Genomic DNA, 12,196 nt, shown 5'->3' on the forward strand with positions numbered 1-12,196 from the left:
CAGTGCGGGGCACTCTGGAGGAGTGGGGGGCTCCCAAAGCAGAGGTCGTGCTCTTTGACTAGAGCAGAAATCTATTTCTCTTGCTCGAAGACCTCTGAGGCTCCCTTGCCTCATACACAAGTGGTGTGGAGCTAATAATAATAGCTTTGGCATTTAAGCGATTCTGGAAAGGGAAGCTTGTGAATGGCTAATTTTTGTGAATGTGAAATGTCAGGAGTTAAGAGGTACAAATATTTCAAAGTAAGAGTTCTTACTCTTTGTTCTGAGCTGAAAACTTGCAGAGAATTCCTTCGCCTTCTCCGCTTCCTGGAATTCCACCCTGCCCACAAAATAATGGGACTAGATCTCCTGCCTCAAAGCTTAGAGAACCCAAATTACAGTGTGGATTTTCATCTGGAGGGTCTCCCTGCTCCTTTTCAGGACTTCCTCGGAGCCTGTGTGTCTTCTCCCAGCTCCCTGCTGGAGGCCTGATCTAACAGGGCAGGAGAGAGAGCCAGGGGCTGGGCCCTTTAGTCTCCCCCTTCCAAGTCAGGACCCTGTGCGTAAAACAGCAAGCTGGAAATAGGATCTCCAGGGAGGATCACAACTGGTTAAAGTGTTGGAATGCCAGCCACAGGCTCAAACATTTGATTGTTCTACAAATGCTAAGTCAGAGAGGAGATCTAGGGCGATGGGGCTCACCCTGAGGGGCTGAAGGGACCTTCTTACCACTTTCTTCCTCCATGTGATTTTTCCATATTTTAATATCTCCTCACAACTCACTCAGCAAACATCCCTGGAAACAAAGATAAAGATCTGTCGTGACACGTAACATTTTCGCTTGGAGCTCTGCAGTTTACAGAACCCTTTTCCAGTTTCCATGTTTATTTCATCCCTACCCAGAGCCTGAGGCCAGCAATGGCATCTCTTTCAAGGGGCATGCACAGGGGACAGCAGGGGACAGCGGGGGAGAGCAGGGAGCAAGTGGTAGAGCCGGGCCTTCTGATTCCCGGTCCAGGGCAACTTTTATTTTAATGTGACCTTGCTTTTGAAATTCAGTCTCCATCCTAGTCTGTTCAAGTCCAGTCGGGTGGCCCCTCCAGGTCCAGGACAACTTTTATTTTAATGTGACCTTGCTTTTGAAATTCAGTCTCCAACCTAGTCCGTTCAAGTCCAATGGTACCTGGCTTAGCTGGGACCCCACACCGTTCCCCCGTCTTCTTTGATCCACAGCACTCATTGGCTTTTGTTTCTTACCCCTATACAGGTCTTGTGCCTGATTTACTAATATCAGAGTTCTGAGTCTAGTTGGCTGCCATCACTGAGGGTCAAAACTTTCACATTCTGCCCAATGACACAGACTTCATCAACTCTTTTATTGCTGATGTTTTCTGCTTTCTAATTGCTTGGCACAAATCACTGCAAATACTGGAAATTCTGAGTGTGTAAATGTGCGTACTCCTGCCATTGGTCAGATGCTTGTGACATCTCTCTTGTAAGTCAAACTGAGGCCACTGTTATGTCACCTGCATCTCACTGACCTCTCCAGATTTAAGCTTGAAAAGAAGTATCCTCCTGTTGCATATTGCTTCGAAGGTCATTCTCTTTATCCACCATTGTTAACAACGTCCCCCTATTAAAGTTCTCCTTTGATCGCAGAGGATGGCACTGAATCTGCCGATGTTCAACAGAAAGCTCCATCCCTGGAGTTTTCTGGTTCCTTTCTACCCACTTGTGAGTTACTTTTTTGTTACTCTTATTTAGTTTGTATATATTAATTCTTTAATATTATATGCAATGATTAAATATTATATAATATATAATGCTATATAAACATTTAATTTTTTTCTGTTTCAAGTCCCAGATTTTTGTCTGATTCCATTTTTCTCCGTTTAAAGTAGAGTGCCGCCCCATTCCTTATCCTGGAGTGAGGTAATTCCTCCCTCAGCAACTGGGCGTGTGGGCTGCCATCGACCCACAGCCAAGTTCCTCTCAGGGAATTACCCACAGCATAAAAAGAGCTGTGCCTTCCGAGATGTCTCCTCTTCTCACCTGTCATTAGGGCAGCCCAATGGCAAAGGGAGTGAGGAAGGTGCAGAAGGGATTATAGGACCTTATGCCCAGTTTGTGACAACTCTGAAGGGCCACCCAGCTCCGTGCTCCCTGTGGGAGCAACTGAGCCCTCTGTTACCACTACATGGGAGCGCAGCTTCTCCCTTTGCTGGTTCTACTTGCCTTTGTCTCTTTCAGGTATTCTTCTCTGGAGTGGTCCCCCAAATAAACCATCTGCACGCAAATTGCCATCTTGGAATCTCTTTTCAGGAAACCCAGCCTGTGGCACAGTGGAAGTCTATCCTTCATCTGTGTTCTGAATATATCAACCTATTTAAATGTGTCTGCTTTGACTGAACCTTTACTAAACAATCTATTCCAGTTATTTTGTTGTTTTGCAATCTGAGCTAAGTGCTCTCAATGTTAAAACCCATGGTTTGAGATTCCGAGGCAAAAACTCTTCTTCCAACTTCACAAATGGACACTCCAGAAATACAGTGAGATACAGAAGAAGAAACGCTCTTGGGTTGCATTCACATACACCCACACAATGAGTAACACAGCGCAGCTCTCCAGGCTGTCCCCTGTCCTCTCTGCCATTGCTCAGAAACTCAGGCGTCCACTAAGCAGACGGCCGAAGGGATTATAGGTGAAGTGCTTGTGCCCTGCTCACCACTCTTGACCTAAAAGTTCCTCCCACTAGAAGGAGGAGGACTTTCCATCACTCTGACAGAATTTTGATTTTTTTTTCTATTTGGGTCACATCAGCTAAGGTTTTAGTCCCTACTACCTTTGCTCGGACAGCTGCTCCTTTTATAGTTTTTTGCCATAAAAAGGAGAAGAGATATGTTTTTAAAATGTTGGAGCAGGGAGTGGGGGAAAGGATGACTTGCTTCGTGCATTCTCTGAGCCTGCTCACATTCCACAGTTTTTGTGCTGCAACCAGAACATGTTTTGTGAAGAAAGTTATATTTGACTAAATTGTCCTTCTGACGTAAACCTATAATTTAAAAATTATATATATTTAGAGAACAAGTCAAAACAGGAAACATATTCCCAAAGTGGATAAAGATATTTGAGCATTAAAATACCTACTGCTATCATAGTAGACCTGGGTCCCTGCGTTTAAATAGAAAAACTCTGAAAAGTACCAAAAGAAAAGGCAAAGGAGTCAACCTACATTTGTGCTTCTGGAAGGGGCTGTGGGCGCTCTCTGGCTGGCGGATATGACCTCCTTCCTCCCTTCTTGGGAGAGGCCCTGATGCCCATTGCCCCACACATGGGGGCTGTTGCTGGAGCAGAAGCTAGTTTCGGCAAAGCATGATGGAAAGGAATCCATGTCTTCACAGAGAAAAAGGTTTGAGCAGGAAAGGTTAACCTAAAACCTCAAGAGAGCCAGAGTGGAAGAGAAGAATCTGAAAGGGAGCATATATAAGTGAGATTGTGCCCCTAGAAGCCCTTCAACTGATGATCCTAGGTTTGTTCTCCCTAAGTTGGTTCTATGTTAGGAGTGCCTGGGTGGCTCAGTTGGTTAAGCTTCTGCCTTTGGCTCAGGTCATGATCCCAGGGTCCTGGGATGGAGCCCTGCATCCGGTTCCCTGCTCTGTGGGGAGTCCGCTTCTCCCTCTCCCTCTGCCTGTCCAGAGCCTTTTCCAAGATTTCCCCTGATGGAAGAGTGTCTGAGGCTATGGTTGCATGCCTGCTCCACCGCTGCTTTCATGCCATCCAGTCACTGTATGGTATTTTACACTCCAACAAAGAAGACAACTTCACTATCAAAGGGTACTTTATGCTACCCAAATTGTTCACGTCTTTGGCCTTTTCGAAGTGCTCCCCACAGTGCCTTGTAAATAACAGGTATACAGAAAATGTTTCCGAGTGAGTGAATGAAAAAAAAAATTTTTAATGTGGTTTTGAATGAATGAATAAATGTTGTCTTAAGGGAAAGGTGAAATTTCAGAGACTTCTTATAACCTAGATGCATGGTCCCCTCTGATCCCTCAGACTGGCTGTGACTAAGTCTAGGGAAAGCAGCCTCCAAGATGGCCCAACAATCGCTGTCCTCTGTGGTCACACCCACGTGGGATCCCTTCCCCTGGGGAATGAAGAATTCAGGGATGAACCTTGAGAACGTGCTAAGTAAGAAGCCAGACACAAAAGGCCACATGTATGATTCCATTTATAAGAAATGTCCGGAATGGGCAAGTCTGTAAGACAGAAAGTAGATTAGTGGTTGTCAAAGGCTAGGGGGTAAGGGTGGGGAGAGTGGACCCAGAAATTTGCTTCTCATGAATAAAACAGGACGAATGTAATAGAATGTCACTTTTGAGATCAGGCTATAAATAGACAGTGGCTTTTGTCTTGTAAGCCTGCCTTACTCTCTCGTTTGCTCACTGTGTCGGAAGCCAGATGCCATATTGTAAGCTGCCCTATGGAGAAACCCACATGGCAAGGAACTGTCAACAGACTGCAAAGAAGTAAGGCCCTCATTCCAATAGCCTAGGAGGAATTGAATCATGCAAACAACGATATGAGTAAGCTTAGACATAGATTCTCTCTCAGGTGAACCTTCAGATAAAATTGCAACCCCAGCAGACACCTTTATTGCAGCCTTTTGAGTGACTGGGAGGCAAAGTTACCAAAAGGAGCCGTATTTGGATTCCACAGACATGGACTCAGAGAAATTGTGGCCTGATAAATGTTAGCTGTTTTTAGCCTCTAAGTTTGGGTGCAATTTGTTATGCAGCAATAGATAACTATCAACAAATCCATTATAAAAGTTATTAAATATTTTTTTTAATTTTTTAAAGATTTTATTTATTTATTTGTCAGAGAGAGAGAGAGAGCGCGCAAGCAGGGGGAGTGGCAGGCAGAGCAGGCAGAGGGAGAAGCAGACACCCTGCTGAGGAAGGAGCCCGATGCGGGACTCAATCCCAGGACCCTGGGATCATGACCTGAGCCGAAGGCAGAGGCTTAACCGACTGAGCCACCCAGCCATCCCAGTAAAAGTTATTAAATAATTTTATAGTTGTTAAAACCAAGATACAAAAGAATAAATGTATTTTGCATGGCCAGCCAGGGAAGCAGTAACAAAATAAGAAATGGAGTTTAGATACAAGTTAATTCCAAGACTAATTTTCTCCTAGACCGAAGACAATGACAACATTTTATGTGGACAATGCTGTGGAATCCATGAGGTCAGTAACCATGTGTCTTCCCTTTACTTTGCCTTGATTTCCTCTCTTAATCTCTTTATGGAGTTATCATCAGTGTGGGGCTTTATCCCAGGGAATATTATTCCTTTAACAAGATAACTTTTCCTTTCCCAAAAGAAAGAGATTCTAGGTATTTAGTGTGCATTCTAATAAAACGTTGAAGTATAGGGAAAAAGTAACTTTCAAATAAGCACATAATTATCAAGCAATCTTTTTACCTACCATGCTGAGAGCTGTCATAAATTTTTCATTCTTGAGAATCTTATTCCAAAATTGACAATGCTTTGAGAAGTACCTCTTAATTATGCTTTCTTCTTATTTAATTAAGTGGAAGGAAAAACTATTATAAATAGAATCTCTTCAAGTGAAGTGTTTAGTCAGGATCCCCAGCATTATTCCCTCAGAAAAATAATACAGTTCTGACGTGTCACTCCTGTGAATGAGTACAGCACTTGAATATAAGAATGCTTCACTTCAATCAGGCCAATTTTTTAAAAAGTTATTGAAGAAATCCAACATGCGCCTAAAATGGAAGAGGCATCTCCTATGGCAAAATTCTAAACTTTGAGTCTATATGGATTAAGTGTTCTTTTCTGAAAATTTCTTAAGTATATCATAAAAGAAAAGCACTAAATTCTTGATATAGTGGGGTCCTCATATTTGATGATCATCCTTGGCAAGTAGACCTTGGACAAGTTTCAAAACATAGTGGTTCTATAACAAACACGGTTATGACAAGGTTTAATGTATGGAGTGCTCCATAAGTAAGGAACCAGTAAGTCTGGCATTGGAAGAAAAATAACCTCATCTTTTGAGAGAAAATGCCAACTCTAAGAGCACTGTCACTAATCTATTGCTAGAGGTCAGTGTGGTGTTTACAATACCTCCACAGGCTAAGTGCTTTGGGTTGGAGCAATGACAACCACCAAATCGACAATGACATAGACACCATAATCTCATGTAGTCGTTTTAACAACCTTGCTATGCAAAGTGTTACTCTCTCCATCATGCAGATGGGGTACTGGAGATGAGAAGGTATGTAACTTGTCTGACACCATATACCTACTGAAGGGTTGAGGCAGGATTCAAACCCAGATCACTTTGATTCCAAAGCATGTGTACTTCTGATGATACTACATTGACTCTAAAGCCCCTAACTTCGGAGAAGATGAAGCTGCAAGCCTTTAAGTCCAGAGCTTTGACCCATGCTAGGATATACAACTGCCCTTGGGAAAGAGTAGACACAAAACTGCCATGTCACTCCATGTGTAGAGGAGAATGGTTTTCTGGGGGTAATCACTACAATAGTAAGATACAGAGGAAAGGTCTTGCAATGGCTTCCAGGAAGATCAAAGTGTTATTCTTGGGAGGCTTTTCCCCAGAGTATTCCTAAGAGAGAAGTCCAGCCCATTTTTCTTTTTTTTTTTTTTTTAAGATTTTATTTATTTATTCGACCGAGAGAGTGAGAGAGTACAAGCAAGGGGATCAGTAGAGGGAGAGGGCGAAGCAGGCTTCCCGCTGAGCAGGGAGCCCGACACGGAGCTCAATCCCAGGGATCCTGAGATCGTGACCTGAGCCAAAGGCAGACACTTAACCATCTGAGCCACCCAGGTGCCCCCAGCCCATTTTTCAGTCTTCCCAGGAAGAACTCACATGAAGGCTTAGAATAACGTAATAGACTCAGATTTTATATTTATGAAAGGCCTTAGATTCACCCATTGTCTATTTATCATTATTAAGAATGTTGAATATTTTAATATTCTCTGTCCTAAATGGAGAATAATGTTTTTTCCCCCCATTAGAGGCACTCACTATGATGTGTCATAAAAAGTATTATAAAATCTGATATTTTATGTGTCATTTTTCTCAGTAAATAAAGTAGTCTGACTTGCAACTCCAAGAAATTACTAAGATCTTCTTTTAGGGCAAATACTAAGTGTCCTCTGACATTTAGAATCAAAGAAGAAAAAAAATTAATGTGTGCTTAAACTAGTTTCCCTTTTCTATAGTAATTCTAACTCCACTCGATCATGCCTCCCCAAGTGTTTGTGGAACTGTTGAGTAGAAAGTCAATCTGCCTATAGGTATTCTTTTAATGTCTATTAAAAATCACATTATGGACATTATATCCTGTCAGACTGTCCCACTTATGGTGAATTTTTTAAATTTTCTGTTATTCCCTCCATAGCTTTTATTTTCCCTTCATTATTCCTTCAGAACCCCTGGGAGGTAAGATTGTACATATAATTTCATCCCTATTTTAAAATACTGTTTAGAGTTTTGCTTTGAAATTGCTTTTAGGGCTGAATGTTTGGCTTTCTTAAGTGAACCTGTAATAAACACTGTTGAATTTTCTCCAAATTGCCTCAAAGAATTACCTGCTTATCTAGAAGAACCATCAGTGTAATTTTAAGGGATTTTGTTTTTATTCAGCGGCTCTGAGTCTTTGAACTTCTCTGCCTCGATTTTTCAATCTTTCCACAGGAAGGGCTCTGCTGAGAACGAGCACTTTGCAGCACTTTTCCTCATAAATGCCGAAGAGAGTGTTTTTGTTTCTACTTTGGTACTTGTGATCCTAGCTCCAAAGGAAGCAAGATTTCCATGATTAGGACAGTTTAGTCTGGAAAGGAGACTGGTTAATGGAGGTGTGATTAAAAGGTACTTAGGGTTTTGAGAATCTTGTGAAAATGATATGATCCGTTTTTGACCTCTCGCAGAACTCAACAAGGAAATACTCCATGCATCAGCGTATCGGTAGACTTAGGTCCAGTCATAAATAGTATGACTTTTAAAGAGAGGTGTCATTATTAGCCCTATTTTGTGGAGAAGAAAAATGAGATGCAGAAAAAGCTAGGGAACCTACTTACTTGGGGTCACAAAGTTAGAAGCAGTGGCCTGGGAGTTGTGCCCATGGTTGGATTCCAGAACCCAGCCTGTTAATTAGAGTGTTATATTTCTATGATATGATCATTACTCTTGCAAACCAGCTAGTAGGTATCATGAGAGAATAATTGCAACACAGGCACTTAGTAATCCTTCCTGCTGATCCAGTTATCCACATGGTTAAGCAGAGTGAAGGTGCTGCCCAAGATAGAGCTTGACGGTGTACTCAGTTGGTGAATGCCATTTTTCTGGAGAGAGATTAGTGCAGGGAAGTAGGAGCACCAGCAAACAGGGTTCAGATTCTGCCTTTTCTAACTGCATGACCCTGGGGATATTTTAGTCTCTCCAAACCTCAATTTTTTTTATATGTTACTAAAGATAATGATAGTAACTGTCTTAAAGGAGTCAATGAAGGATTAAGTGAAGGAAGACAACAATGTTCCCTAAATATTAGCTATTATCACTGTTTCCATGAAGAGGGCATAGGAGGAGGGCATGGCGATGCTGGTAAGTGGATAGTGGAGATGTTGTATTCACTCTCGTGAATAACAATTTGGTGGGGAGAGGGCACTGCTTTTCACAGGGTTCTCCATGTAATGGTTTTGCAAACAGTAGTGATGGAAGTCCTCATGCCACCTTTCTAAGTTTTGTCTTGGATTGCTGGAAAGTAGTTTGGATAAAAAAATGATACACAGAAACTCCAAGTAATGAATGTAAAATTGAAGTCAGGTGGTCAGACTGGGATCACCAGCATAGGGGTCAAGACGACATAAGGCAAATGGGGCAAAGTGAGAGTGAGGCCAAGAATAGAGATTAGAATTATATCTAACCAAATCTGTGCAGGGAAAGCTCATTTCAATCTCCTAATTCAAGGTTCAGAGCACCAGTGGCCAGAGCCAGAAGAAATAGAGATATTACAGTGTGGATCAGCTCACAGTCCCTGTGTGAACTTGGGCACCCTTGGCATTCCTGGGCCTATGTTTCTCTAGCTATACAGTGAGGATCACATAGTATTTGTTTTATAAGATTCAGTGAATTTTATGCCCAAGGCCCTGTTTATAGAAGTCACTCAAAAAATACAGGATACATTAGGAAGATAAGGAAGTTAGTAATGGTGAAATGTAAGGATTGCCTTGTTCACCACTGTAAACCAATGCTTGGCACAATATAGGGACTCCATGACTATTTTTTGAACAAATGACTACTCTTCAAAGACATCAGAGAATCTGGTGAAAGTGGACATCAAGGACAGCCATGAAGGGGAAGAGGTATCACAAGAGGGACCTATAAAACCATGGCAGGATGTCGTGTGGAAAAGAAGCAAAGCAGGTCAACCAGTCAGCCTCAGATCCCAGCCTCCATTCACATTTTTATGCCATTTGCAAGTGCTGAGACTCGGCCCTTTGGAGAACACCAGAATTTCTTTTCTCCAATGCACTGTCTCTCAGAAACTCCAGGACCCTAGATCCTGGAGCCACAACGTGACCGTTAACGTCAAGGGCAGTGGATGCTCCTCCTTTGTGCTTCTCCCCAGAAACTGGCAGCAGGTCTGGCTTTTTTAGAATTTGATTGCTTCTCTGAAGAGTTGTCTATTTTACTCAAAATGGCATCTGCCACAGCAAACGTAGTCACGACTGACCTCAAGTAGTAGGTTGAGTAATAAACATAGCAGGAGCAAAACCGTTGCAAACTGTTACAAATGTGTTTGTATTTCTTCAATGAGAATAAGCTTTCCAGTGAGTTTTCTTCTTTTAAGAATAAGTTTTGAACTGTCTTTTAAAATCAGGTAGGAGTAAAAAATGCAAGTTATATTTTCTACCCTTTTGTTGTTTTTATTTTTAGGAAATAAATCATGGGATTTAAAAATAAATTAATCTGTTTATTTGGAGATAATTATAAATTCACATGCATTTGGAAGAAATAATAGAGAGACCCAGAGTATACTTTTCCCAGTTGCCCTCCATAGTAATATCTTGTAAAGCTGTGGTACAATGTAACAACCAGGATATTAACACTGAGGCAGTAATGATATAGAACATTCCCAACATGAGGTGGGTGGTCACACCCACTTCCTTTGTACCTCCACCCCTCCTCTACCCCTGGCAACCACTAACTTATTTTCTGTTTTTATAACTTTGTCATTTCAAGAATGTGACTTAAGTGGAATCATACGGAATACAATCTTTTTGGATTGTCTTTTTTCTTCACTCGGTATAATTCTTTGGAGATTCATCCAGGTTATGAGTATTAAGAGCTCACCCTTTTTTATTACTGAATAGTAATCCAAGGTATGGGTGTATAACAGTTCGTTTCGACATCCGCCTACTGAAAAACGTCTGTGTCATTTCCAGTTTGGGGCCATTATGAGTAAAGCTACTATAAACCTTCATGTATAGGTTTTTGTGTGCACGTAAGTCTTCACTTCTCTGGACTGTTACATGAGTGAAAAATAAATTTCTTTCTAAGTCATTGAATAATTGGGTCTCTTTTTATAGCATATGTATGCTCTGCCAATTTAGCTTAAATAACACAAACGTCTCTTTTGTATTGGCCACTGGGGTGGCGACAATAGTAGCTGTAAGGTCTTTTTTTTTTATTTTTAAGATTTATTTATTTGAGAGGGGAGGGGACAGGTCGAGAGAGAGGGAGAGAGAGAATCTCTAGCACACTCCCCACTGAGCCCCACACAAGGCTCCATCTCACGACCCTGTGATCACAACCTGAGCCAAAATCGAGTCAGATGCTTAATCAACTGAGCCACCCAGGCGCCCCCTTAAAGAAAATAAAAGATAATATCTATAAGTTCTTAAGTGCTTACTCAAATGCAGATAGTGTATATAACTACACTATAAAAGATAGTAAGGGTAGTTGACATTTACTGACAATGTCCTAGACACTATCCCAAGTGTTCCACGTACTAATTCATATGACCTACAAAATCACCCTATAAGGCCGGTATTGTTTTTTCCCACATTTTACAAATGAGAACATTGAGGCAAAGAGGCTTAATGCTTCCACTAGGAAGGGCTAAAATTGGGATTGAAATTTTAATAGACTGATACCAGAGTCTTCAATTTTAATCACTACACTGTATTGCTTTTCTACTTTGCAGAATCTTTTTTTTCCCTTTATTTTCTTTTTTTGTTAACATATAATGTGTTATTAGTTTCAGGGGCACAAGTCTGTGACTCCTCAGCCTTACACAACTCACAGCACTCACCATAGTATATACCCTCCCCAGTGTCCATCACCCAGCCACCCGATCCCTCCCCCTGCCCCTCATTCCAGCAACCTCAGTTTGTTTCCTAAGGTTAAGAGTTTCTTATGGTTTGTCTCCCTCTCTGGTTTCATCTTGTTTCATTTTTCCCTCTCTTCCTCTATGATCTTCTGCCTTGTTTCTCAAATTCCACATATCAGTGAGATCATATGCTAACTGTCTTTCTCTGATTGACTTATTTCACTCAGCATAACACCCTCCAGTTCCATCCACGTCGTTGCAAATGGCAAGATCTCATTCCTTTTGATGGCTGCATAATATTCCATTGCGTATATATACCACATCTTCCTTATCCATTCATCTGTCGATGGACATCTAGGCTCTTTCCATAGTTTGGCTATTGTGGACATTGCTGCTATAAACATTGGGGTTCAGGTGCCCCTTCGGATCACTACATTTGTATCTTTGGGGTAAACACCCGGTAGTGCAATTGCTGGGTTGTAGGGTAGCTCTATTTGCAACTTTTTGAGGAAACTCCATACTGTTCTCCAGAGTGGCTGCACCAGCTTGCATTCCCACCAACAGTGTAGGAGGGTTCCCCTTTCTCCACATCCCCGCCAACATCTGTCATTTCCTGACTTGTTAATTTTAGCCATTCTGACTGGTGTGAGGTGGTATCTCATTGAGGTTTTGATTTGGATTTCCCTGATGCCAAGAGATGTTGAGCACTTTTTCATGTGTCTGTTGGCCATTTGGATGTCTTCTTTACAGAAATGTCCGTTCATGTCTTCCGCCCATTTCTTGATTGGATTATTTGTTCCTTGGGTGTTGAGTTTGATAAGTTCTTTAT

This window comes from Zalophus californianus, chromosome 9, assembly GCF_009762305.2.
Source record: "Zalophus californianus isolate mZalCal1 chromosome 9, mZalCal1.pri.v2, whole genome shotgun sequence".
In the NCBI taxonomy this organism is placed as follows: Eukaryota; Metazoa; Chordata; class Mammalia; order Carnivora; family Otariidae; genus Zalophus; species Zalophus californianus.